The sequence below is a fragment of the Mustela erminea genome, chromosome 5, assembly GCF_009829155.1.
Source record: "Mustela erminea isolate mMusErm1 chromosome 5, mMusErm1.Pri, whole genome shotgun sequence".
In the NCBI taxonomy this organism is placed as follows: domain Eukaryota; kingdom Metazoa; phylum Chordata; class Mammalia; order Carnivora; family Mustelidae; genus Mustela; species Mustela erminea.
In genome coordinates, this window is record NC_045618.1 from 51,714,010 (window position 1) to 51,739,964 (window position 25,955).

The 25,955-nt window shown below is 47.0% G+C and overlaps 8 non-coding genes across 8 annotated transcripts; 5 read left to right on the top strand and 3 right to left on the bottom strand.

Moving 5' to 3' along the window:
- Nucleotides 1-602: 602 nt before the first annotated feature.
- Nucleotides 603-674, bottom strand: TRNAP-UGG. The gene has a single exon. It is a non-coding gene; the product is annotated as a tRNA-Pro (tRNA).
- A 1,610-nt stretch (nucleotides 675-2,284) lies between these two features.
- TRNAT-UGU lies at nucleotides 2,285-2,357 on the top strand. Its single transcript has one exon. It is a non-coding gene; the product is annotated as a tRNA-Thr (tRNA).
- A 648-nt stretch (nucleotides 2,358-3,005) lies between these two features.
- Nucleotides 3,006-3,096, top strand: TRNAY-GUA. The gene is given in 2 exon segments: nucleotides 3,006-3,042; nucleotides 3,061-3,096. It is a non-coding gene; the product is annotated as a tRNA-Tyr (tRNA).
- A 2,863-nt stretch (nucleotides 3,097-5,959) lies between these two features.
- On the bottom strand, nucleotides 5,960-6,041 carry TRNAL-UAG. The gene has a single exon. It is a non-coding gene; the product is annotated as a tRNA-Leu (tRNA).
- Nucleotides 6,042-12,131: 6,090 nt separating this feature from the next.
- Nucleotides 12,132-12,204, top strand: TRNAT-UGU. The gene has a single exon. It is a non-coding gene; the product is annotated as a tRNA-Thr (tRNA).
- Nucleotides 12,205-12,523: 319 nt separating this feature from the next.
- On the top strand, nucleotides 12,524-12,595 carry TRNAP-AGG. Its single transcript has one exon. It is a non-coding gene; the product is annotated as a tRNA-Pro (tRNA).
- A 2,161-nt stretch (nucleotides 12,596-14,756) lies between these two features.
- On the bottom strand, nucleotides 14,757-14,838 carry TRNAL-AAG. The gene has a single exon. It is a non-coding gene; the product is annotated as a tRNA-Leu (tRNA).
- A 938-nt stretch (nucleotides 14,839-15,776) lies between these two features.
- Nucleotides 15,777-15,848, top strand: TRNAP-AGG. Its single transcript has one exon. It is a non-coding gene; the product is annotated as a tRNA-Pro (tRNA).
- The last annotated feature ends 10,107 nt before the right edge of the window (nucleotides 15,849-25,955 follow it).

Sequence of the window (25,955 nt, forward strand, 5' to 3'; positions counted from 1 at the left end):
TTATACGGACAGAGTCTTGGAAAATATTCAGTTGGGCTCTCTTTGGGTGGAATGGATGTCTGCGCCTTTGGAGCTCAAAGGTCCCCAGGTCGCAACTTTACATTATTCGAAAAGGCACTTGTGACTGTGGGGTAAACGGTGTCCGGAACAGTGAGCGCAGTCGCTCTCCTCACGGGGATCTGGGCTCCCGGGGCGGGGGCTAGATCCCGCACCGCGGAAGGATCGCTGCCGCGGACCCTGGCCTCAGGAAGACGATTCTGGCCCGACACTGCGATGCTAATACACCTCCGGGTACCACTCTGCTCCGTGGGAGAAGCGCACTAGCTTTTTTCCCCACGAGGTGCCTGGGTAAGAACCGCAGGAGCAAGCTATTCCGACAAAAGAGCCTGTCAAAGCCACACCCGTGCACCCCGATCTCAAGAAGCCCTTGGCTCGCGGTGGCATCTTCGTTGTTCCTGTATTGGTCCACAGAAGGTGCGACTTGTCCGGAAGCTGATCTCGGAACAGGTCCAGGCTGGAGCGGTTCTCAGCCTAGGTGCATTTGGGCGGCGTTGGCTTTATTTGGCTCTAAACGGGGGTGTGTCCAAAAAAACAGAAAAACTGGGCTCGTCCGGGATTTGAACCCGGGACCTCTCGCACCCAAAGCGAGAATCATACCACTAGACCAACGAGCCGGCCCTGAAGGCTGGCTTTCCTCTTTTGCAATGTTGATTCATCCTATTAGCTGCCTCACACTGTTTTTGATGCTGCTCGTAAGCCCACCGATTTCCTCCAGACCCCCAAAACATCAGTATGCGCATTCGGAGGAACCTGACCCACACCGTTCCGGAGGTAGGAATGCTCATGCAGAAACTCAGGCTGAACTGTCAGTCTGTCTGTGACCCTTCTGAGGTGGCGTCTGGCTGCTTAGATGGTTGGGACCAGAACCATTGCAGGCACCCAGGGGTGTAAGGATAAAGGAACAATAAGAACCACACACCTCACTAAAAGACGAAGGTTACCTCCAGGACCAGTGGAAGACCTAGACACTATGGCGTCTATGGGGGTCAAATCCTAGAACCACTGTCTTAGCCCGCTCTGCTCTCCCTCTCTCTTTCAACACTTGCATGCATGCGTTGGCTGTTTCCTTCCAGACTTATTTAATAAACTTTGTGCTTTAGGTCTGGATTTAAGGTACCCTTCATGGGCCGGCCGAAGGTGACCTCGGGGAAGAATTGCCCGCTTCCTATACCCTCTTTTAAAGAAGGCTGGACCCCCGCTTCTCTATCACTCAGAAGGTGGTGGGTGGAGAGGGAAGGGAGGGCTTCGTCCTTACTCTGCAAGGCTTTCTGCTTGGGGAACGAAGTTCTTGGGCTCTGACTTGTCTGCCTTGGTCACATTGTCTGCCCTTGCGGCTAACATGTTCCTGGCACAGGGTACAGACTCGGTAAATGGCTATGGGATCTCCTGAACCAGGCACCAGACTCCTGGGCCGCCTACCAGAGGAGAGAAAAGGAGAAGAGGCGCGTTCCCTTCCCAACCCTCCCACAAGTGGCCACTTTCTATTTGTTCTGGACTTCAAGTTGGGCATTTACAAGAGCTTGGGGGCCCAGAGAGGAGTTGCCTCTCGCCCTCCAAGTTGTTAACAGAGTGTTAAAGGACCGAGGAAAGGATTAGCCAAGGTCAGCTTCAGGAGACCTGGAGGATCTCAGACCCAGGTGGACTGTGGCCAAGCTTGATTCAGCCCATAGGCTGGGAAGCGGGGCAGGGAGGTCCGGATGCCTTGGTGTCCTCACCCTCTCAGCTGCCAAATTCTGAGGGTGGGAAGGGTATGAACTGGGCTTAGAGAAAGTCGCCTCCCTTTAAAAAAAAAAAAGAAAGAAAGAAAGAAAGAAAAAGAAAACAAGCATAAAACCACCCCAATCATAATCTACAAGACCTGGAGAGGTTCATTTTATGAATCCAAGCAGATTGGAGACAATGAGGCTGCTGCCATGTCTTCCACCCTTCTCTTCTGTAAGACACCCTCACCCCACTCCTCTTGACCCCAGGCCTCCCTCCACTCCGGGCCCTGTTGTGGCCCGAGTTCAGGGACTTGTCAGGACTGAGGCTGAGGAGCATGTACCATGGTGCTTACGGCCTAGTCAAGAACACGGTTCTTTGTCACTCGGTTGTTTGAGGGTACTTTCTTAAAAACAAATTCCTTTCGAGTCTGAATTGTCTGTTAAACTTCAGACCTAAGGGCCAGTTGGCCACAGTTTTTTAAAACAAGGGATTCAACGCTTAAAAAAACAGCCCGTGAGGTGGCTCCATAGCTCAGGGGTTAGAGCACTGGTCTTGTAAACCAGGGGTCGCGAGTTCAAATCTCGCTGGAGCCTGGGAGGGTTGATTATTTTCCCACATTATTCTCCATTTTTGTCCACTTATTGAAACAGACTTGGAGGGAAAAAAAGCACTGTGTGATCTTTCTGGGAAAATCGGATCCTGGAGATCCAGGATAGAAGATCATAGAATCTGGACTCCCGTGATCCTGAGGGAAAAGTAGGGTGTCTACCTTCCAATAAGCAGGAGAGGAACCAGATTACTCAAGTCTCTGCTGGAAGACAGAATGAGGGTGGCAGGAGTCGACACCTCCCTGTTTGCGGAACAGGGCAACGTAGGCCTATTGACCGCCATGACCCCGTTGGCGTGAAGTCTTGCGCACTTCCCAAGTGCCGGCGGGCGCCGGATTTTTCCCGTGCCTCTGTAGCCACCGGTTCTCGAGTTAATTCCGCGGCGTAGTCCAGAAGCTGGGCAGATACGCCCCCATCGGGCTTCTACCCTGCTTCCATGATCACTTTCTCAGACTCAGAGTCCGCGTCTGACGCCCCAGGTTACTCCCCGGGATTCGACTGGTTATCGGTAAGACTCTCTGGGGACTTGGTGGGCTTCAATTTTAGTCTGAATCGCAAATACAAAGGAGCCAGACGTCTCACCAGCTGTTTACTATAGCCACAAAAATCTGTGCTAAGAAAACGGTGCCGCGCCCTTCGGTAGCTCAGTTGGTAGAGCGGAGGACTGTAGAGGGAAACAGTTGCGGTCATCCTTAGGTCGCTGGTTCGATTCCGGCTCGAAGGAGGTGCATTGCCTTTTAACGATGTCTCCTACTCAATTTCCTGAACGTTTTATCCTCCCAATCGGATGACCTGAACGTTTAGATTCTAATTTCAGGCAACAAGAGAGCAGCTTTCCGCCTGCCAAGAAACTTCACACACCTTCTTTGCGATCATGCGGTAGATGTGCTTCAGTTTACTCGGTTTACTGGCAAATGTAAACTAATGGCTTTCGTATTAGATTTGAATGTTACCTCCTAAACTTTAGGGCCAGTTTAAGTTGATTAAATAGTGGGGTAACATCCCTCGACCTCACCAGACACCTACACTTTTTCATAAGCGTGAATAATGTATGCTAGAGAAATCAGAGGTTAAGGAAAATCCGCCCTTGGAAAGGATAAATACACAATAGAGAATAAGCAATGCAAAAGTCTAAATATACATATGGAGCTGTTCATTCATTAATAAGGGAGAAATACTGATTTAAACGAGAGGATATTGTTTCATCACCGGATTAGAAAATGTTGATTAATATTTAATACTGACTGGGGTGTAGTGAGAAGGACATTCTTTGTAGAATGTTGTTTCTGGAGGGCACTGTTTCTGGAGGGCACTGATCATTATAAATCAGGAACCTTAAAAAAGATAGTGTTTGGCCAAGTATTCTATCCTACTTCTATACATTTATCATTTATACATGAAAAAAGGAAATACGGTAAAATATACTTATTTGTAGGTGATCTGTATTCTTTATATTTTTATTTTTTCTTTCAAAATATATCACGTGTATACATTAAATTAATTTTAAAAAAGTGTTTTACCTTTACAAAATGAAGGTGAAACATACTCTGTGCCACTGTGGAAGACATTTTAGCAGTTTCTTACAAAACTAAACACACTCCTGTCATGTAACCCAGGAATCATGTTCCTAGATAACTACCTCAATGAGTTGAAAGGTATGTCCACAAAAACCACAATAAACTGTGGCACATTGATACAAATGGAATATTTATTCAGCACTAAGAAAAAATGAGACATCAAGCCATGAAATAACAGGGAGAAACTTTAAATGCATATTACTAAGTGCAAGAAGCCAATCTGAAAAGTCTACATATCTGAAAGATGCAAAATTATGGAGACAGTAAATAGATCAGTGGTTGCAAATGGTTAAAGGCAGGGAGGGATGCATTGACAAAGCACAATTTTTAGGGCCGTGAAACTATTCTGTATGATTCTAGAGTGTAATGGTGGATATATGTAATTATACAGTTGTCAAAATCCATAAAGTACATAGTACAAAGAGTAAATCCTCATGTAAACTGTGGACTTGAGTTGATAATGATATATACTTGTTGGTTCATTCATCGTAACAAATGTATCTCACTAGTGCAGTGGGTCTTGATGGTAAGGAAGCTATGCGGTGGGTAGGGAGGAGAGAAGGTAGGTAGGAACTCTGTATTTTCTTACCCAGTTTTGCTGTGAACCTAAAACTTCTAGTCTTGGTCAGTTCAGGATGCTCTAACAAAAATATCATTGCAGCTTACACCAAAAATGTATTGCTCACAGTTCTGGAGACTGGGAAGTCCAAGATCTAGATGCTGACAGAGTTGGTGTCTGACAAAGCCCTGCGTATATAAGACGGCTGACTTGTCACTGTATCCTCACATGGCTAAGAAAAATCTCTCCATTTCTGAGAAAAATATGGTCTCTTTTGTGAAAACCGTAGGTGCCCCTGATTTTCTTGGTGAGAGGTGGGTGAAAAGGAAGGGAACATCAAAGAGGAGTCATTGAAGGGAAATGAAGGGGCCTGGGAGAACATGGAAGAGGATTTTGAATGATGAGGGGAAAAGTCATAAAAAGGAAGGCACAATCAAAAAGTGATGTGAAAAAACCCAAGACCTTGTTTCTTGCAGAGTCTTAGTTCCCTCCTCCCTTTATTTCACTCATTCCTCATGACACTCCTAGGAAGTTCCTCTACCTTCTCCAGGGGAGCTGCCTGCTCAAATGCAGGAGTAGGACTGTAAGGAACAGGGGCTGTAAATGGCTGAAAATTGCAGTGGGGTAACCCTTCTAAGAGGACACCACCAAGCAGTCCCTGAGTACATCATCTCCTCTTTCATGCTCGGAGTCAGGTTCTGCAGATATTGCAGTTGAGTGGTTTAGAGACCTGGACAGTCTCCAAGATAAGTAGATTCATTTGGAAGGAACTGGGGAGTGGCTAAGCCAACACCATTCACAGCACACACTCCCTGGGCCCTATGTAAGGAGTCAGTCAAGAATCAGTTTACAAACCTACCTGCAAAGTCAAATTCAAAACAGCTATTTACCTGCCCAACACCACCCCATGGAGCAATGATGCCTGAGTGAGAGCTTGAAGGCTGGGAAGTATTGGGTTTCTAATTCATCATATTCAATTACAAAAGTAATGGAATTAGAACCAAAATAGAGTCTATGCAGGTTGTTTCTCAGAGTATAGAGCTGCAGCTCTTAAATGAGTATCAGTGGTGGACTGATGGGGGGGCAGGGAGGGCCATTTCTGGGAAGTCTTCCTGACCAGATGATGACTAAGCCACCTCATAAGAACAAATCAGTGTGAGTGTGGATTTTAGAAGAGGAAGACCAAAAACGTTACCGATTGAGGGAACACAAAAGCAGTGTTTTTGGAAAGCCCAGTGCAAATACTAAGCCTGGGAGGGAGTATCAGAAGAGCAGGAGAATCTGAAGCAGTAAACCAAGGTAGTCTGACGTTCAAATAGAGAAATCAATGTCAGCTAGGAACTTACCGAAGGGGAAGAGGAATTTCAAACAGATACTGGTACATAGTCTTCGAACTTCCTTCTAACAAAGAACAGAGTTTAGGGATTTGTGGCTAGATTAAAATGCAGCAATGGCAGCGGTGGGATTCGAACCCACGCCTCCGAAGAGACTGGAGCCTAAATCCAGCGCCTTAGACCGCTCGGCCACACTACCAACTGTCGTGAAGCTTTTTCCCCCCCTTCTCTAAGTTATTTACCCATCCCAGCCTGCGGGCTCAAAATTCCAATCTTTTCTTCCATGGTTAGTAGGGTTCTCCGCAGCGTTTTCATTCATACCTACAGATCTGATTAAATACAGGAAAGGAGGAATCATCGTATCCTCACCCGCCTGGAAAGTGAGCACAAGGTAGTCAGCGATTATCAGCGGGAACGTCCTTGAGAGCTCTCTACCTTTTCTTTAACCCAGGCAATAAGACGCAGAAAAAAATAAAAATCCCGCCGGCGACTTATTACAGGTAATTAAAGAAGATTGAATAAGGAACTCCTTGCTGTTGAGTCATTAGTTTGTGGCTGAGTCTCAGCGCGAATGAGGTCGGAGTTCAGATCCAGCAGGAGGCCAGCCTGCCACCGCGTTCCCGGGGCACTCCCTGGTCGCCTCCTCCTCCAGGTTCAGTCAGAATGGAGAGACTGGGTCTAGTTGGGGCCATCGTAGTCAGTAACCACCGTACGCTGTCCTACCCGAACCGTTTCCCTTAGATAGGGACCAAAATGACCCCCCTCCCGGGCAAGGCAAGTTTCATTCCAGGAGCGTCCCCAACCTAGAAAGGGGTGGGTTCCGGGCTTCCCTTGGGTCCAGAAGCCGCTAGCGCCATGCGCTTTCTTTTGAGAGGAGAGGAGGGAAAGCTAGGAAGAAGTTTATGTGTGATACCTGCATTGTCCTGACCCAAAGTGTGATCTCCTACCTGTCCATGAACTCTACTCTGCCCAAAGCCCTGGATGCTGTCTTAACTCTATTCATATTTTTGCTATTTCTGGTTGGCCCCTTCTGGGTCTCTGGAGCCAGAAATTCTCCCAGGAGTCTACGTTTCCGATCTTCAAGGGCCCGTCTCCCAGCTCTCCCACCTCCTGCTTCTCCTTGCCTGAGGGCTCTCTGAGGTCTTTCCCCAAGTCCTCGCGGCCTGGGGCGGGGGTGGGGGATGGTACGCTGGGTGTGAGTGGAAAGAGAAAAAGTTATTCTTCCCTGGATCTTCACGGAGCGAAGGTCCTGCTAGCTCCCGTCCTCGCTGCTGTGGGAGGGGGCGACGAACAGAAAAGACGTTCCAGAAAAGCTGCTTGGAAATAGGGCGCAGGGAGCACCTGGTGGCTGTAGACCCAGGCGGAGAATTGGGGCCAGGAGAAGGTTGAGTTGCGCGAAGGAAAGGGCCGGGACTGACCGGGGTTGGAGGCGGGGTCTTCCTGGGCGTCCCATCAGCATCCCATCCCCCCCGCCAGGCTCGCTGCCTGCTGGGCCTTTACCCCTCCACCCTGCCACCTCCACCCCTATAGCACCCGACCCCTCTTTGCTGACAATATAGTAAGTGTTGCCTTTTTGCTTCCTGCTTTCCCCCTCTCTAGTTCTAGTTCATGAGCACTCTGAGCTCCCCGGGCAAGACATGGGTGTCCACCCTTAGGCTCCAACCAAGTTCTTTTTCTCTCCAGAAGCTCCCAGAGTCAGGAGCCAGGCACAGGCTTGGAAGTTGTCAGGAGTGAAGGCCATGGGCACCATCCTGTCTACCGGGGTGGTCGAAGGTGTGGCTTCTGGGTCCTACACACTGGAGGCAGAGGGATTTAAATACCTGTAGCCAGCCCTTTTGGCTGAAGGGTACGACGTCTAAGAAATTTCACTTTGTGTTTCAGAATCCTCAGAAGAAAGCCAGTGTGAGCTGACTGCCTTCAGCACTACACAGAAGTCTTTGCCACTTTTGAAAGACTGATGTGGGAAGACTGGTGTTAATCTCAACTTGGAGAGAACCCAGAAGTTATGTGTAACCACCTCAGTAAGATAAGGAAGCATCAGTCCAAAAGGGAGAAAAGAACCTGGGGCTTTTTATGACTTGAAAGAAGTGGGGCGGAAATGGGAAGGGAGAGAACAAATATTTAAAATATCGGTTGAGGGGGCCTGGCTGGTTTGGTGGGTGGAGCACCCTTGATCTCAGGCTGGTGAATTCAAGCCCCAGGTGGGGCAAGGAGTCTACTTAAAATAATTATTAAAACAAGTTTTAAAAATTAAAATGTCAGTTGAAATATTATGCCTCCTACTGAGCCAGACAAGAAACTCAGGGTCTATGGATAGGTCTTGGGAAAGTCTTATTGACACATCGGATGAGATCTTCAGATGTGATTACACAAGCGTACTTGTGTTTGTGTATGTTAGGGCACATACACATTTGAATAAACCACAGTTTGTGTAACAAGGTTTAAACTAAAACAATAACAACAACAGAGATTCTCAAGATGGAAGTGACCTGAGCCCTTCTTGATCAGGCCAGAAAAAGAACCAGTCAACAGGAAAAAACCTGGTCATTACAGCAGAGCTCCGTTACATCATGGGATGCTGCATGTTTGTGCCTACCTTGAACTCCCTGGATCCTTCAGTGGAGAGAGGAGCCTTGGTCTATACCCTTGAAGAAATGGATCCTATGTTGGGCCCCTAACCAATCAGAGAGGGATACCCTGCTTCTAGACTGATTGTCTACAGCTTCCCCATGCCAACAGCCTTCAGTCAAGGCCACCTGAAACCTTCCTTTTTTCCACTATAAAACTTTCCCACTTCTCTGTGTGCCTTTGAGTGTCTGCCGAAACTCAAGTGGTGACAGCTGACGTCCTTGCAATAGCAAGCTCTGAATAAATAGCCTGTTCTTGTTGTCATTTAGCTCCACACTAGAATGTCTGAATAAATAGCCTGTTCTTGTTGTCATTTAGTTCCACACTTCATTTATTTCCACACTAGAGTTAAAATTTTGCAAAACAAAGAGTTGAGGGAAAATGGAAGAAACAGAGACAAATAAAGAGAAAAATGATTAAGAACAACCCTAGGATCACTAGTAGGGGTCAAGTTAGAAGTCAAGAATTTCTAATTGTCCAGAGCACTCTGGAACATGCCTCTTTGATGTTGTTTTCTGGAAGGGACTAGTGGAATGGGGTCCTAAGTCAGACCAACCCAAGTGAGCTGAGGGCAGTGCGTGGCTGGAAAAATGAGAGAGGTAGATGCGAGATCCTGAGACAAACTTCAGGGGTAGGAAATAGACTGTATGTAGATAGGGTCTGTTGGGGAAAAGTTTATTTATCCTGTGAGAAGAGTGAGGGGCCTGCCTCTGAAGATGATCTCTGTGAACAAGAGACAAAAAACAACATCAGGCCCGTGGTTGTTTCCCTGGCTTCTCCTCTTGGAATGTTACTTTGAGCATTTTAAATTCCTTTTAGATGTGTGACAAGCAGTGTATGGGTTATATGGAAGAGATCAGTCCGTACAGGAAATAGAAGTGAGCTTGCCGAGTTGTGGCAGGATGAGGATGAGGAAACAGAGTCTAGAGAAAGGTAAGAGGAGCCAAGAATGCAACAGGAGAGTAAGAGGAGGAGAAACAGCAAGCAGGGGCTGGAGGAGAAGGCTGTTGGGGAGACAGTTTTGACGGGTTAGCAATTTTGCCCTAGGCTGGTGTCTCTGAATAAAAGGACAATAATAAAGATGGTAATAACAATGAGGATAGTAATGAATCCTCATCTCCAAAACAAGGATACTTCCTCTCTGCAAGGCTAAGTAACTGACCCAGGTGTTTTCTAACCACTACACTACATACTCAGTGACTGCACACATCAACACCACCTATGAGTCCACATTTGTTTTGGTTTGATTTTTCTGCCCCAGAGAAACAATCAAGCACCCTGCCATTTTCTTAAGAATTACGACACCTGTCTTTAGGTCCAAAGGGACGAGCATGCTGATTACCTTGGAGGTTTCCACCAATAAAATGCTTTGTGTGGGCAAACGGTTTACAAAAACCAGTTCTGGATTCTCCAGAGCAGAGCAGTCAGTTCAAAGACTTGCAGTTCTCTTCCAGACAAGGAGAGAGAGAAGGACTGAGGTTTGGGCACCACCGGAGCACTGGGAGAAGCAACTGCTGTCAAGCCACAGAAGATCCTATCACCTTCTTGGCCCTAAACAGCTGGATATGTTCATCTTATCTTAGGACCTTGTGAGGCCTCTCCACGACTTGTCCCTGAACCAAGAATATCTGCCATAAATGCCCAATTTTGCCTATCTAGAGATTTCTCTTTCTTAAAAATCTGTAAGTTCAGCGGCATCATGACATTGACACTGTGAGAATTACAGGACACAGTAACCACTGTGAACACAGTAACCAGGTGAACTGCATGTGGTATCTCTCCCTACTAGATGTTGTGTGGGGGGGCCTACATGTGGGACCATGATCTGATGGAAGCCAGTGGTGCTTCATGTGAAAGAATTCACCTGAAGCAGAACATAGGAGTTAGAAAAATTTATTGAATATACCTCAAGGGAGCTGGAGGCAGGAGAGCAAAGGACAGACTGTCTGCAAGGAGGCAGCGGGGAAGGACTGTATTTAAAGGGAAAGGGGAGCCTGGGTGGCTCAGTAAGTTAGGCGTCTGCCTTCGGCTCAGGTCATGGTCCTGGGGTCCTGGGATTGAGCCCCACATCAGGCTCCCTACTTAGCATGGTGTCTGCTTCTCCCTCTGGTCCTCCCCCCACTCCTGCTCTGTCTTTCTCTCACTCTCTCAAATAAATAAATAAAATCTTTTTAAAAAGAGTGGGAGGAGGTGAGGAGATATGGGGAAAGTATGGAATTTTCCCTTTTTGGTAAGTGTACCTGGTTTTAAGTAGCCCATTGGTCAATTAGGGCTTATGGATATGTTGACATGTCACCTGATGTGCCTGTCTATATTTAACCATTGTCTTGATCAGGTTTCTATTGCTCAAGCCTGCTGCCTGAAAGGGGCATCTACACTGTGGACATCCGGGGCCCTGGGGCCTCAACCCAGCCAGAACCAAGGAGTAGTGGGAGGTTCTTGGTTTTGTCATGAGAAATAAATCAAGGACAGAAATGCAACACAGCAGATGAGCAAGAAGCACACCCAGGAATGTTTATTAAGGCCAAAAATACGCTCTTAAGATATGAGAACAGGTGAGCTCAAGAGAGAGTACTGCATCCCTGGGATTTGGGTTCCTATCTTTTACCTGCAGTTGCTAACTAGGGAGTGGGAAATTCATTTGTTGAGGGCCAAAAGCAGGGTTTCCCACTTCTTCTTTGTAACTGGGTCAGGGGTTTCTTGTCTTGGCATCTGCCATCTTGGGCCTGGATGGTTTGGTCCTGCTGCTTATGGATTGCTGCCGGGACAGGCCTCTGACTTTGACAGCTGTCCATGACTTCATCCTCGAGGACCTCCCAAGTATTCTGTTAGAACCTAACTATCTGCCTACTCTAATACAATGAATCACAGGCTTACAGATTTCTGACAAACTTCATGATCGTGGACAAATGAAAACATTAAAAAATAGTGGGTACAAGAGCAGGTGTGTGGGCAGAGGGTCTAAATCTTACTAAACAGAATTGGTTCACTCGGGGTTGCATGAATGAGAGCTTTTTTCCAATGTTCTCATCTATTATTGTATTTGCAATAATAAAAAAGTACAAGATCTTAATTTTTAGTTCCTGTTTACTAGCTTATATAAACAAGGTTTTCAAAAAGTGAAAATCCTTTTTTAAAAATTATATTATTTTTATACCAAAGATGTATATAAATCTGTATATGTCTTTAAGGAAGGATTAAACTCTTTCTCCCCAATATCTCTTTTCCCTACTTGCTCCTACACCTCAACTTTTGTGGAGGAGGCATTAATTCCAAAATACAAAGTTAAGGTTTGGGGCTCTGAAAGGAGTGCATTATCTAATCTTCCCATCAGACACCCTCTCTATGCGCCTCTTACTTCTCAGGTGGGTCTCCCAGGCACCCAAATATCTGCAATTCTTAAATCTGCATCTTTTCTGGACACCAGAGGCACAGGAGGCAATGTCTCAGGAAAGTATCAAGATGAGAGGCACTAAGACGGCCTGGTGGTGGCTGTACTCAAAACTGAGTCTTTTAGAAGAGTTGGCAGAACATGAAGAAAATCTAACTTTGTGGGAGAAGATCTTTTCACTCCGGTCAAAGTTCTATTTAATACTCCAGGATGCTGGCTTTACTGAGTGCTTGTACAAGATGAGTGGTAGGAGAGCCCTAGCCAGGGGAAGGCTCCATAGCTCAGGGGTTAGAGCACTGGTCTTGTAAACCAGGGGTCGCGAGTTCAAATCTCGCTGGGGCCTGTGGTCCTTTTTTCCTCCAAATCTTGCTCCAGACTCAAGAGTTAAACCGGAAGGTCTGTCGAAGGGTGGGTTACCAAGGCCGCAGATTCTCCCAGGCCCTGCGTTCGGCCTGAGGAGGCGTTCAGGCATTCCCTGATTTGCTCTCGGGTTCTGGATGCACCATAGCAGCTGATAAGGACTCCTGTAGCTTGAGACTTACGTTTTCTGAGAAAGCAAGCACGCATTCCTTCCAACAGAAGGCACTCGATGACAGTTTTTTCTGGAAACGCCTAGCGCCGGGAATGAGCCTTGAGGCAGAGTTAAAAGACGCCTATAGGGTGGCTCGTTGGTCTAGGGGTATGATTCTCGCTTAGGGTGCGAGAGGTCCCGGGTTCAAATCCCGGACGAGCCCTGTTTTTGCCTCGATTCCTGTGTTCAGAGTATTTATGCCACAGCATTTTGCTCTCCCCATTCTGCTTTAGAAAGTTGCAACCGAAGGCTCCCTGGCCAATGGGAAATAGCGAAACAGACACAGCCGCAAGCTAGCCTTTGATCTCTGTCTGACGAGCTGTTTCCTCGCTCTCCCCGGCCGACTGGCGGGCGGGCAGGTCGGAGATCAGATCCCTCTGCCAGCTCCGCCTCCGTCGCGAAATGGGAATGGTAACAATTTCCTGTCCGCCTGACTCCCGGGATCTCTGTCAGTCACAAAATACTGTATAGGAAATTTCTTGGAAACTTTATATAGTGCCAAATATACGGAGCTGTTTTCTTTCCTGCGAAGGAACTGGGGCTGATGCATACTGACATTGTCACGGTTTTATAAATATTTTGATGCGTTACCCTTTAAAAGAATTTTTAGGTGTGGTCACATAGCAGTGTCTTTTTTCTTTTCCTTCCTTCCTCCCTCCCTCCCTCCCTTTCTCCTTCTTCCCTTCCTCTTTTCCTTCCTCCCTCCTTCCCTTTCTCTTTCCTCCCTTCCTCCCACCCTCCCTCCTTCTCACTCATTCTGTTCTGGCTACACTGGCCTTCTGACTGTTTCTCAATTACATGGCCCTTATTTCCTGTTCTGGACCTTTCACTTGCTGTTTCCTCTTCTTGGGATATTATTTCCTCAGATATTTGTATAACTTTCTCACTAATTCCTCCTGTACTCAAATGTCACCTCTTTAGAGACAACCTCCTTGATCACCCTTTCCAGAATAGCCTCCAATTGACACTATTCCCTACATTATTTTTTTCTTTACAGCATTTGACGTGATTATGCACATTTGCTTCTTTTTTTCTTCTCTTTCCCCCCTATTAAGATATAAGCTCCAGAAGGCCAAAGATTTTATTATGCTTGCAGCTGTTCCCTAAGCACTTAGCACTGTGTATGGTAAGTAGTGGGTGATTAATGTGTGAATGAATGAATGAATGAGCGTTGCCATTTTCCTAGACATACCTGCTGGCCTCCAGAAGCCACAATTAAATAGCATTTATTTCTGGCTTTTGTAGATGCATATTAAAATCTTCCCAAAGGATAGGAACCATGACTATGGGCTTATATTAAAAATGGAAAACCTAACTTGATCGTCTCTCCACTTGGGCCCCTGTACCCAATTCAGGCTTCTTCTCAGAGAGATACTACCAAATTGCTTATCTGCACAAGAATTACAAATGTCTGTATTGATAAATAACAAGAACTTTCATATAAATTTATTTGTTCTCTGGGGCTTTCTGTAGACAATCTCATCTAATCTGTAGTGGAATTTGAACCCAGATGGGAGAAAAGAAAGGGTAGGTCCTGTAGTCTCAAATGTGGCAAAATGAGTATTTAAGTTATGAAAACACTTAATATTTTTTGACCGCCAGACTCTGTGCTAAGCACCTTAGGTGTATGAAATAATTTTCATGAAACTTCTGTGAGGTAAGCAGTGTTATTATCTCCATTTTACATGTCAGGAAGTTGAGGCACAGGGAACATAAGCCACCTGCCCAAGGCCACACAGCTAGTAATGTGAGAAGTGGAACTCTGGTATTCTAAGAGCAGAGCTGGCCCCTTAGGACTCTCCCCAAATGACTGCCTTGCCTTCCTCAGAGGGCATCTGTCTTCTGCTTGAGGATGCCTTACAGTGTGTCAAGACTGAGTTACTCTTCCAGTCTGGTCAGTGGGCTTCCCTTGTGCGCAGGCATTATATTTTGTTCATGTCTTTGGTACTCCTCAACGGTTCAACAGTGTCAATAACAAGACAAGAGATCAAACTTCGCTCTTTGGTTGAGTGAAGAAAGGCAAAGCTAAGGTTATAGGTTGATGATATTAAAGGACTAGCACTTTACCTCCGGGAAACCATGGGTTCAAAGCATCGTTAATGCGATGGCATTATGCTCTTTGATAAGAACTCTGAGATTTGAAAGACTAAAAAAATATATGAGAAATTGCAAAACAGTGCATACCTAGAGTCCTACCAACTAGAGAAAGCGGTTGGAGGCCGGGCGCGAAAGGAGCCCGAAGACATTCACTGCTCTAACATGGCTACCTCAATGCAATCATCGCTGTCACAAACGGGTTAAAAAAAACAAAAACAAAAAACGGATGGCAGCGGTGGGATTCGAACCCACGCCCCCGAAGAGACTGGAGCCTTAATCCAGCGCCTTAGACCGCTCGGCCACGCTACCTACTGCAACGACAAGCTGAAGCACGTTCTCTACCCTTCTTCTCTTCCCCGCTCCCTCCCCCTCTGCGGTCCATCTATTTGGAGTTTGTTCGGGGTTTTCTATCTCTTTTTTTGCATTCCTTCCTGCTTTGTGTGACTTCCTCTCTCTTTCCAAGCCGCAGTATTCGAGACTGATGGAAAGGGCCGTACCGCACGTCCTGTCCTGAGACAAAACAACCCCCGTGAGGTCTAGGTGTTCGGGGTGCCTGCCCCGGGCCGGGCACAGGCTGCTCAGTCGGGAGAGTCGGGACCCTCCTCCGTCTGGCGGGGCCGCTCACGGAGGCAGTCACGCGGCGGGAGCTCTAGCTCCGCCAGCCACGCCGAGTCTGGGGCCGGCCGGCGGCTGGGCGCCCGGACGCGCGGGGAGGCGCCGCGGGGAGCCGCGGAAGCTTTCCGGAGACGTTCCGTGGAACCTATGGCCGGTCCGGAGACGTTCCGTGGAACCTATGGCCGGGCCGGAGACGCCCGAGCCTGGTCGAACCCAGGAGCCGTCAGCAGTGTGCCGACGCCGGGAGGAGCCTCCCCATCGCCCCGCTCTCCCGAGGGCCGCGGGCAGCCCTCCGGGCGGGGCGCGTCCTCCCCTCCCCACGCCCCCGGGGTCACCCCGCAGCCCCTGACCGTCCCTGAGGCGATGGCCTCCCACCACTCCCGCAGCGAAAATGTGCGGAAATTATTCTCGTTGATGCCTGGGTTTTCCCTGAGAAAAGTCAGTATTCTACGAGCCCGCCTTCCGGCATTGGGGCGAGGGAGCCTGCAGTGATTGGTTCATCCACTAGGCGTCACCCCAAGCCCACAGTTGCAAAAAGAAGATTTTTTTCTTTTTCTTTTTTTCCTAGCCATCTGTGGACGTGGCTAAAATTTTCTTTACTAAACTTTAGAAATAGAGGGGTAGTCGTGGGTGGCTCGTTGGTCTAGGGGTATGATTCTCGCTTAGGGTGCGAGAGGTCCCGGGTTCAAATCCCGGACGAGCCCTGTTTTTCTCCTCTTGTCACCATCAGGCTTCAGGGAGCACCTTCTATAGTTAATGTTACTGAACAGGCTCCGACGTATGCTCCACTAGTTCAGATTTATACACTTAACCTTTGTGTTGTTAAATCAGGATAAATGCCAGATGTTATTATAAATAATTTATATAGCATTTCTTTTAGAAAATCACTGTTTCTAAAGTCGATCATAATTTCTCTTCTGCAGTTTTTTGTCGTTATCCAAAAATCGTTCATTCGGGACTGGGCCAGGCCTATTTTATATCAATCATTTTGCATAACCCTCACTTTTCCTCCACTGCAATCACGGGGGCCCTTCTTTGGGTGCTGGGACCTCCAAAGGTCAGCAAATGCAGCAAGGTGTCTCATCACCTAAAGCCTAGGATCCCTCCCTCCTTCAGGCCTAACATTCCGAGGAACTCGTGCCTATGGGGGTGGCGGAGTCTCGGATGCTATAGCACTGTGGGATGACCTTCTAACGATGACGCTCAGGCCTGCCGGCATATTGGACTCACCTGTGGAGCTTTTCAATCATTCCAATTAAACTGGATTTTGTGAGGGTAGGCCCTTGACATGGCATCTGGATAAGTTTAGTTCTGGGTGCAACCATGTGTCAAATTTAGTTCCTCTGTGACCCTCCTTACTCACCCAGGCCATAGAAACAGACCGCTAAGAGCAGGAAACTCCAAAAGAGAAGAGGCCGCCCCATGGGTCAGTGTGTGTGGTTTGAGGGGGACCTCAAACTATGTGTGGCTTTCAATCCTTACAGAAAGGACTAGATCCTAACATCACACCTTCCCACCACTCTCTACCTGCTGGGTAATTAGTCATGGATCACATCCTCCTATTTCAGTCACATATGCCCTGACTCACCTGATGAATTAGCTAGAAACCAGAGGTATTTTTCACCTCACTCTTAGCTATGCTGCTGAGTCTTTAACTTCTGGTACCTCTTCAATATTTGGAAAAACCGCTAAACAATCTTGGAATCATCCATTAATCCTTTCTCTCAACAATCCACATTCAATCCTTCACCATATGATATTGCCTGTATGGTTAGAATCTTTCCAGAATCCAGTCAGCATATAAGAAAATGACATCCTAATACCAAACCCCAAGTTTTTCTTAGTAAAAATATATGTAAAACAATGATTTTATTTTGGTCTAATCCGAATTCTTCCAGTTTTCAACAACTCCTTTTTGTATCTTGTCATTTCTGTCAGTACATTTGCTCAGAGTTTACTTTAGGTGCAGGCTTTTCACTGCATTTCTGAGGTGAGTTACTTCCTATAATAAAGTGGAAAATACTAAAAAAAAAAAAAAAAAAAAAAATCTTTCCAGAATCCAAACACTTAACTGACTCCACCCCCACTATAGCCCAAGCCGCCACCATCTCTCACCTGTGCTGCTGCAGTGGCCCCTTGCAGGTCTCTCTGGCTGGCCCTTGTGCCCCTTCAGGCTCTTTCTAACAGGACAGACAGAACAATCTCATTGAAACCTAGGTCAGAGCTGGTCACTGCTTAAAACTCTCTGTGGGTCTCCATTTCATTCAGCATAAAATCAAAGCTCTTTGTCATGGCTTAAAAAAAATCTCTGTGATTTTGCTGCTTCGTGGACTCCCCTCACTTTGCTGACCTTATCTCCTACTACTTAATTCATCCAGGTGGCTGCATTCCAATGACATTAACCCCTAGTATGCCACAGAAATTCCCACCTCAGGGCCTTTGCATGTGTCCTTTTCTCTGTCTTTAATCCTGTCTCCCTCCTGCCACCATGGCTCAGTTCCTCACTGCGTTTAAGACCCCTGCACAGATGTTACTACGTACTAGGAAGGACTTTTCTGACCACCTACATGAGCTAGCCCCCACCCTCTTTGCTCTCTGTCCACCTTTCTCCACTCTGAGTTTCCTCTTTGCACATACCACCACCCAACTTTTGCTGCTGCTGCTGTTGCTTTTCTTAATTCTCCCTCTCCCATCACCAGAATGGAAGCGCCATGAGAACAGGGTTTTTATAACTGCTGACATCTCAGAGGCTGGAACAGTTTTTAGCACCTAGTAGATACTTGAGAAATATTTGGTTGATGCATTGTATGAATTGCTTTACATCACAAAGTTATACAGGTTGATAAAGAATGCCTGATGCCATAGCACCCGGAGTACTGGGGGCTTGAATGGAGAGAGGGCTCCTGCAGTGTGGGGAATGTGCCATCTTTGGGAAAGTCTGAGAGTGGGGGCATGCTTGGAAAATATTCTGTGGCAGCTCTCCTTTTGGGCCACAGTATGGCCCTATCAATGTTTTAAAGAAGCCTGGAAAGGCTCTTCCAGCCAGACATACAGGAAGGCACAAAGTAGGCTCTCGGGAGCTGTAAACTGGGTATCAGTGCCATTGATTGCTGTTGCATCCAGGCAGAGTTGCTTAAAAACAGGGCTGCTTTAGGCTTTGATCACTTTCAGCCAATTCTGAACCAGATGGTGTTTGGGGGTCACACTGTAAGGTTGCACAGAGCAGGGTCTTAAAATAATTGATCTGATAAGATGAAGAACAGATGTCCACAGAGGAAGACTAAGGTTAGGGAAAGAATTGTACAACCAACGGGACTTCATAGCCTCATCTGATCAGGCTTTGTGATGAGGGATCACTGGGAATATGAGTCCTAAGGAAATATTGTTGGCATGCTGGGAGGATTTATTGAAGAGAGAGTGGGAACTTCTGCTGGTCAGGAAACTTGCATAAACAGGCAGTGTCTGCTCTCTGGAGCTATGAATGCAAGCTTGAATCTGCCCCGTTGTGGACAAAACAAGTACTGTCATGGATTGTCCCTTTAGGGTCTTAAAGGAGAGACCATAGATAAAAAGTTAATTTCTGGGCACCCCACGACCTTTCTGCTGATCCTCCTGTGTGCATGATATAAAGGTGGAACTTACAGGGAAGAGAGCTGTGTTATCATCCAGGGAGATGGTGCTTATGCAGTTAAACTGAAGCATATTTTTTAAGTAGGCTCCACACTGGGTGCAGCCAAAGAGGGGCTTGAATTCACAACCCTGAGATAGGGACCTGAGCTGAGACCAAGAGTTGGAGACCTAACCAACTGAGCCACCCATGTGTCCCTAAGCTGAATTATTTATTAAGGTGGATAGGATCCCTTGGATCTGGAGGGAGAGGAAAAAATTGAGCCAGCACCACTAGCAAAACTCCGGAGTTGGTCTTTAACAGCTGAAGTGAGTTGTTCTGAGAGAGAACCTTAGATTTGAGCCTTGAGTAGCAGAGATGAACCAACATTTTTCTTTCCTTTCATTGATTGTCGCCCTCAGCCCGCAAGGACGACAATGAGCCTGGTATGGTGTTAATGCTTCATTTCTGTTTATTTAATCAACTTCCTTAGCTTATATGCGGCAGGGTGACCAATAAGGGGCCAAGCAATGGGGAGAGCCAATGAGAGTCCTGTTACTATGCTGATTAAATTTGATACAGCCAATAACTATGTCCTCCTTTAGGCGGGCTTCACCAGAAAGTTCGTTGTATACTTGCAGCGTATTTTGCTAGCAGTGAGCCAAGCGCCATCTTGTAATGGCGGGGACTTTCCCGGCCGGAGGCGGTCCCCAACAATTGATCTTTCTGATCTTATGTCCGTGTGGTGGTACAGGGTTCTACCCAACGTATCACAAAAGATGACCAAGTCTTACAAAGAATAAAGAATAGCTCTCTGATACTATCATTAAAAAAAAAAAAAAAAAAACACACACACAAAATCTTGGGGCACCTGAGTGGCTCAGTGGGTTAAAGCCTCTGCCTTTGGCTTGGGTCATGATCCCAGGTCCTGGGATCAAGCCCCACATCAGGCTCTCTGCTCAGCAGGGAGCCTCTTCCTCCCTCCCTCTCTGCCTACTTGTGATCTCTGCCTGTCAAATAAATAAATAAAATCTAAAACAAACAAACAAACAAAAAACACCAAAATCTTCAGGTCATTCACTCATGCCTTCTTCCAGTCAATCAACATTTACTAAACATTTATTGAGCAAACATTTGTCAAACATCTATAGTATTCCAGGCACTGTGCATGGAACCAGACAGATGAGGCTTCTACTCTAATGAAATAAGCAGATAATTTTAAAAATCAGGAAATACAATTAACTTATTGTACTAGTGATAAAGCCCACAAAGAAAAAAAAATACAGAGTGGTATGCAAACGAAACAGAAGCTGTTCACTTACTCTGGGGTTTCCAGAAAGTCTTATGTGAGGAAAGGAGGGACCCACACGATTTAACCTGTGGGATTCAACCAGGCAGAATGGGGATGGGGAGTGGAGTCAGGAACATTCCATAATGAGAGAACTAGATGTTAAGAATCTTGAGCTGGAAGGAAGCTTGGTGAGTTTAGAGAACTGAAAGGAGGACTGTATGGAGGGATAGAGAGAGACAGACAGAGAGACACAGAGAGAATGGTTTGAGGTGAGGTTCTCTATACAAGGTCTGGTAGGCAGAGGTCATTATTTTAAGACTTACAAAAAGCCATTGACACATTTTTGGTGGGGATGGGGGTAGATAGCACAGGCCCAGAACTAGATGTGTGTTTTAAAAAGATTACCATGGTCAGGGTGCCTGGGTGGCTCAGTGGGTTAAAGCCTCTGCCTTCAGCTCAGGTCACGATCCCAGGGTTCTGCGATCGAGCCCCACATCAGGCTCTCTGTACGGCAGGGAGCCTGCTTCCTCCTCTCTCTCTCTGCCTGCTTCTCTCCCTACTTGTGATCTCTGTCTGTCAAATAAATAAATAAAATCTTTAAAAAAAAAATGGTTTAAAAAGATTACCATGGTATAATAATGTTGACAAAAAACCATGGGGAGCCCTGACTCAGCTTCTAATAAGCACAGAGCCCTGCATCAGGAAATGTTACAGCTGGATGGCTTTCACCAACTCTAAAAATTATCAGTTGTTTTGGCCTCATGCGTTCCAGTTCCCAGCCACCACTAAAAGAGGTCGGTGAGAACCACGGAATTAAGCTCCAAGCCACAGAGCTAGCTAATGGCAGAGCCAGTGTCAAGACAGGAACCTAGCTTTCAGGACTCCCGGGCCTCCTTCGGTCCTAGTTGGGTGCTTCTGAGAAAGAGCTAGTTTATTCATTTGTTTTTTTGAATGAATCTGATTCTTGAGGGCCTCAGTGATTATGTGGGGTCAGGGGACAATTGTTCTTTCAGGGAATCTTATCTGAATTTCAGGGGAGCTGGAACTGGCGAGGAGAGGAGAGCAGAGCTTGGGAGTATATGAAAGATCTGGATGTCCTTGGAGGTGCATGGGGAAGGCTTGGTTAATGGTCCTCCCCAAATGAGCATTCAAAGGAAACTGCTGGGGGCTTGACCTGAGGACACACATGAGAAGCCAGATGTGCTAAGATCAAAGCCTTCTCAGAAGTGGAAATCTGAATGGGGGGAGGCAGGCGGTTACAAAGCAGCTGTTAGAAAGGCAGGTTTATTTGTGGAGCATAACAAATAGCATGGAGGACAAGGGGGGATGGAGAAGAGAAGGGAGCTGAGGGAAATTGGAAGGGGGAGGTGAACCATGAGAGACTATGGACTCTGGAAAACAGTCTGAGGGTTTAGAAGGGGTTGGGGGGTGGGAGGTTGGGGGAACCAGGTGGTGGGTATTAGAGAGGGCACAGATTGCATGGAGCACTGGGTGTGGTGCAAAAACAATGAGTACTGTTATGCTGAAAAGAAAAAAAAAAAAAAAAGGCAGGCTTAGGCAATCTCCACTCAACGTGACCTCCCCTGGGCCATGGCCTGGTGGCAGTCATTTCAGGGATACACATAAAGTTACAAAACAAAACAAAAATGTCTTCCTTTGACCCCAAGGGAGAACAGGATCTCCCCTGTCCACAACTTGGGACTTTTCACTGTGAGGCTGAGATTGACAGCCTGTGATGTGATTGTGAACACAGCCTGCCCAAGTCAGGAGCAGCTTGTTCTTGGACACACACAAGCTCTTAGTCTGATTCTTTCACCTGGAGAAACCTAGTGGGAGGGCAGTTGGCAGCTGGCCCAGAGGCTTAGAAAGGTATCACCTGAATCCTGCAGGTAACAGCTTGTCTAGGGAACTGCTCTGCAGTTGCCAAAGGTAGCCAGTGAACCCTTAAGAGTAGGGGTGCTTCATGTTTCATGCCCCCCATTGGGTAATAGTAAGTGTTCTTGATTTGGGGAAGTGTGTGTCCCTTGGACCAAGATGTCAATTTCCCAAACGATTTCATAGGGTTACTCCACGTTTACCACATTCCTTAATCAGAGCTCTACCTTCTCACTTCTGAACCTGGTGGCCAGGAGCCAGCCCCCCTGTTTGCCCACTGCTCACCCTGACTCCAGGCTGGGAGGCAAACCACATCTCTACTCCCTCTGTGTGTGGGGGCGGGGGGAGGGTGGAAACAAAAGTAGTAGCCGGAAAACTGTCATCTGAAGAGAACAGCTATCGGGGTCATTTAAGTTTAGCTCAGAAACTCACTTTGTGACAGCAGGAAGGGAACCTTATAGAAGTCAAAGTCTTCCTTTATTCGTTTCTCCTACTTCCATTTGAGAATGATGGAACTCAGACTCAGAGGTGACACGACTTTTCCAAGATCACACAGCTAGTTCGTGGCAGAGGGAGAAGAGGATCCGAAGTCTTTCCCTTTTTCGTCTGTTGACCAACACCAGACAGAATGGCAAGCTGCGGAATAAATGTGCGTGGATTCGGGGTCTTAGTGATGGCCATCTGGAAGGCACCAAGAGGACAAAAAGTGTGCTCTGCAGAGACAAAGGAGGTTAGGGTACTTAAAGAGGAAAGAGAATTTACAAGAGTTGTTTTGCCTAAAATGTGATTGGCGATAGCTGCATTAATGCTGAGCTGTTAGAATGAGATTGGACAATCACAAGCAATGGCTGCAAAAAAGAGTGTTTGCAGCCTTGTGGCCAGGGTGCGTGGCCGTTTTCCAGGATGTTGTTTGCACTGAGGTTTGATTCCATCTGGGTGAGGACATGCTTCCAGCTTCCTTCCCCAAGGGCTTTGGGCTCCATTTTCTGGCCCCTTCACAGGCCTGACTCCATCTTAGGAATTTTCTTTCACACACCACACCTTTTTTCCCCCAAAGACTTTTTACTTATTTATTTGGTAGAAGAGAGACAGCAGGAGAGGAAACACAAGCAGGGGGAGTGGGAGAGGGAGAAAAGCAGGCTCCCCGCTGAGCAGGAAGCCTGATGCAGGGCTTGATCCCAGGACCCTGGGGTCACGACCTGAACTGAAGGCAGACACCCAACAACTGAGCCATCCAGGTGCCCCAGGAGACACTTTTTGACTGCTTGTGACATGCTGGGCAGTACTGTGCTAGAACAAACAGGTTCATTGTTCTGAATCTCCAGAAGCCCACAGCATGTGGGAAAGAAGGCCAAATAAACCCTTCACAGCCCCACAGAGCAATCACTCAGCCTAAATTACATACAGGAAGTGTGGAGAAGGGCTTCTCACGGAGACACATGGAGGAGATGGAGGTGGTTAACATAAAGAAAGATTCCTGGAGGAGCTGGTAAGGCCCCATGCCCTTTGCACTGCACTTAGAGATATTTCCTGATACAGGGCTTACTTTGGCTGCCTGAGGGTTTGTGGGAGCCAGCATAGATTTCCTCACAGGCGAGGCTCAATTCCAAGGTTAGAAAGAAACCTATCGGGGTGCCTGGGTAGCTCAGCCGGTAAAGCATTGGTTAACTCACTCACTCACTGACTGTTGGTTTCTGCTCAGGTCATGATCTCAGGGTCATGAGACTGAGCCCCTGTCCAGCTCTGGGATTGGTACAAAGATTATCTCCCTCTCCCTCTGCCCCTCCCCACCCCCCTAATAAATACATAAAATCTTTAAAAACCAAACAAACAAACTGGGCCACCTGCGTGGCTCATTCGTTTAGGGATCTGCCTTCTTTGGCTCAGGTCATGATCTCTGGGTCCTAGGACTGAGCCTTGTATCAGGCTTCCTACTAAGCAGGGAGTCTGTTTCTCTCTCTCTCTCTCTCTCCCTCTGCCCCTTGCCAGTGGTCATTCTCTCTCTAAAATAAGTGGATAAATCTCTAAAAAGAAAGAAAGAAAGCAAAAAAGCCAATCAGCAAGCTAGCTATCATCTGACTGTTCTCCACACCAGGGTAGGAAGTGAAAATGGTTTAGGAGGGTTCCTTAGTGGAAATTAACAGAAAGGAAAGAAATCAGTTCCCAATTTAGAAGTACTTCCAAACTTTTAGTCTTCAGGAAGGGGCATCTGGGTGATAGAGAAGTGGGCACAAAGAGGGTTAGAAAATGGTGGGGTAGGAGAGCCCCTTCTGTCCTAACTGACCTTCCTAAATGCAACCCATCCCCAGCTTTCCAGCTGCCCACTGTGACTCCCTGCCCCTGCCGGGCCCTGCTGCCAGCCCACGGGCACACTGGCACTTCTCCCGCCCTCCTGCCTGGCTTTGGAACCTCCCTTCCGTGGAACTCACACCACCCAGTTCATCTCCATGATCCCCTATGAAATGGCTCCCAGACTTGCTGAAAGAACACAGGTAACTGAGCACCACAACTAAGGAATACAGACCAGTCCTCCCTCCTCCAAAGGGGGTGCGGTTGGGGGCAGGTCCTCCCCCTGTCCAGGGAGGGAGACAGTCCAAGGAACTGCTTAGTCATGTGACATGAGGCAAGCTCATACCCTTTGTCTGGTCTGGGTATCATTACAATATGATAAATAAAAATTGTGAGATGGGTCCAACTCTTTAGAAATTATGCTGTTTACAGTTCGGAGCTCATCTATTGTGGTGACCCTAAACACCTGTGTGCATTAGAATCACCCGAGATGGCCTCCTGATTACAAAAGCAGATTCCAGGGCCTCACCTCCCGAGACTGATTCAGTAGGTCTGGGGTAAGGCCCAGGTATTTTTAATTAGTAGCCAAGAAACTCTGAAGCATTTCAGTTAGAAGCCATCTCCCTCTACGACATATATGCATATCTATTTTTTTAATCTGTGAGAGCCAGGCAGACCAAGGGTGGTTAAGGGTCAGTGTGAGGCCCCCATTTTTTTTTTTTTTTTTTTAGTATAGATTTTGTTTATTTATTTGACAGTGATACAGCAAGAGAGGGAACACGAGCAAAGGGAATGGGAGAAGAAGAAGCAGGCTCCCTGCTGAGCAGAGAGCCTGATGCAGGGCTTGATCCCAGGACCCTAGGATCATGACCTGAACTGAAGGCAGATGCTTAATGACTGAGCCACACAGGTGCCAGATGGTGAGGTTATTAACCCTTCCCCAATACACTCTGCAAACTCAGTCCTTTCCCCTTCTTTGATAGGGGCAATTCATGCTTCCTCAGCTTTGGGTGAAGCACTTAGAACATTCCATCTCCAAGAAGAGTGCCCTTAGCTCCCCCTTGTGGCATGATCACTGTGCCCTGCATCCTCCGGCGGGGGGGGGACACTGTGGTAACCACTGTAGAGGGCCGGAGCCCCAGGACTGGAGGAAGAGGAGATATAAAGCAGGGGATAATAAGGGGAATAAGCAAACCTCATATCAGAATGACCAAGGAAAGGGACGTTCAAAAGGAGTTCTAGTGAAGGCCTGCTGATGGCTGCTAGAAGCTGTCCATGTGAGTTATTGTTAAGATTTTTCTCTTGGGGAACCTGGGTGGCTCAGTTGGTTAAGCAGCTGCCTTTGGCTCAGGTCATGATTCCAGAGTCCTGGAATCAAGCCCCACATCAGACTTCCTGCTCAGTAAAGGCCACTCTGCTTACTTGTGTTCTCTGTCAAATAAATAAATAAAATCTTAAAAAACAAAACAAAACAAAACGTTTTTTTCCCTCTCAACACCATATCCTTGTGTTTCATGGGCTTTAGAGAGTACAGGACGGGGGCGTATCCAGGCTTTGGGAGGATGGTGAAGCAGGTCAGAGGCTGTAGCCCCATGGGGAGAAGCACTTATGAGAGGCCAGGGATTAAGAGCAAGCAAGTCTGGAGAATCAGTTTTTGACAAGAAATTTAAAAAGCACTCCTTTGGAGAGCTTCTAAAACATTTTGGGAAGAGAACTAAAATTCTAGTAGCAGTGAGGGATGCGTTTGGA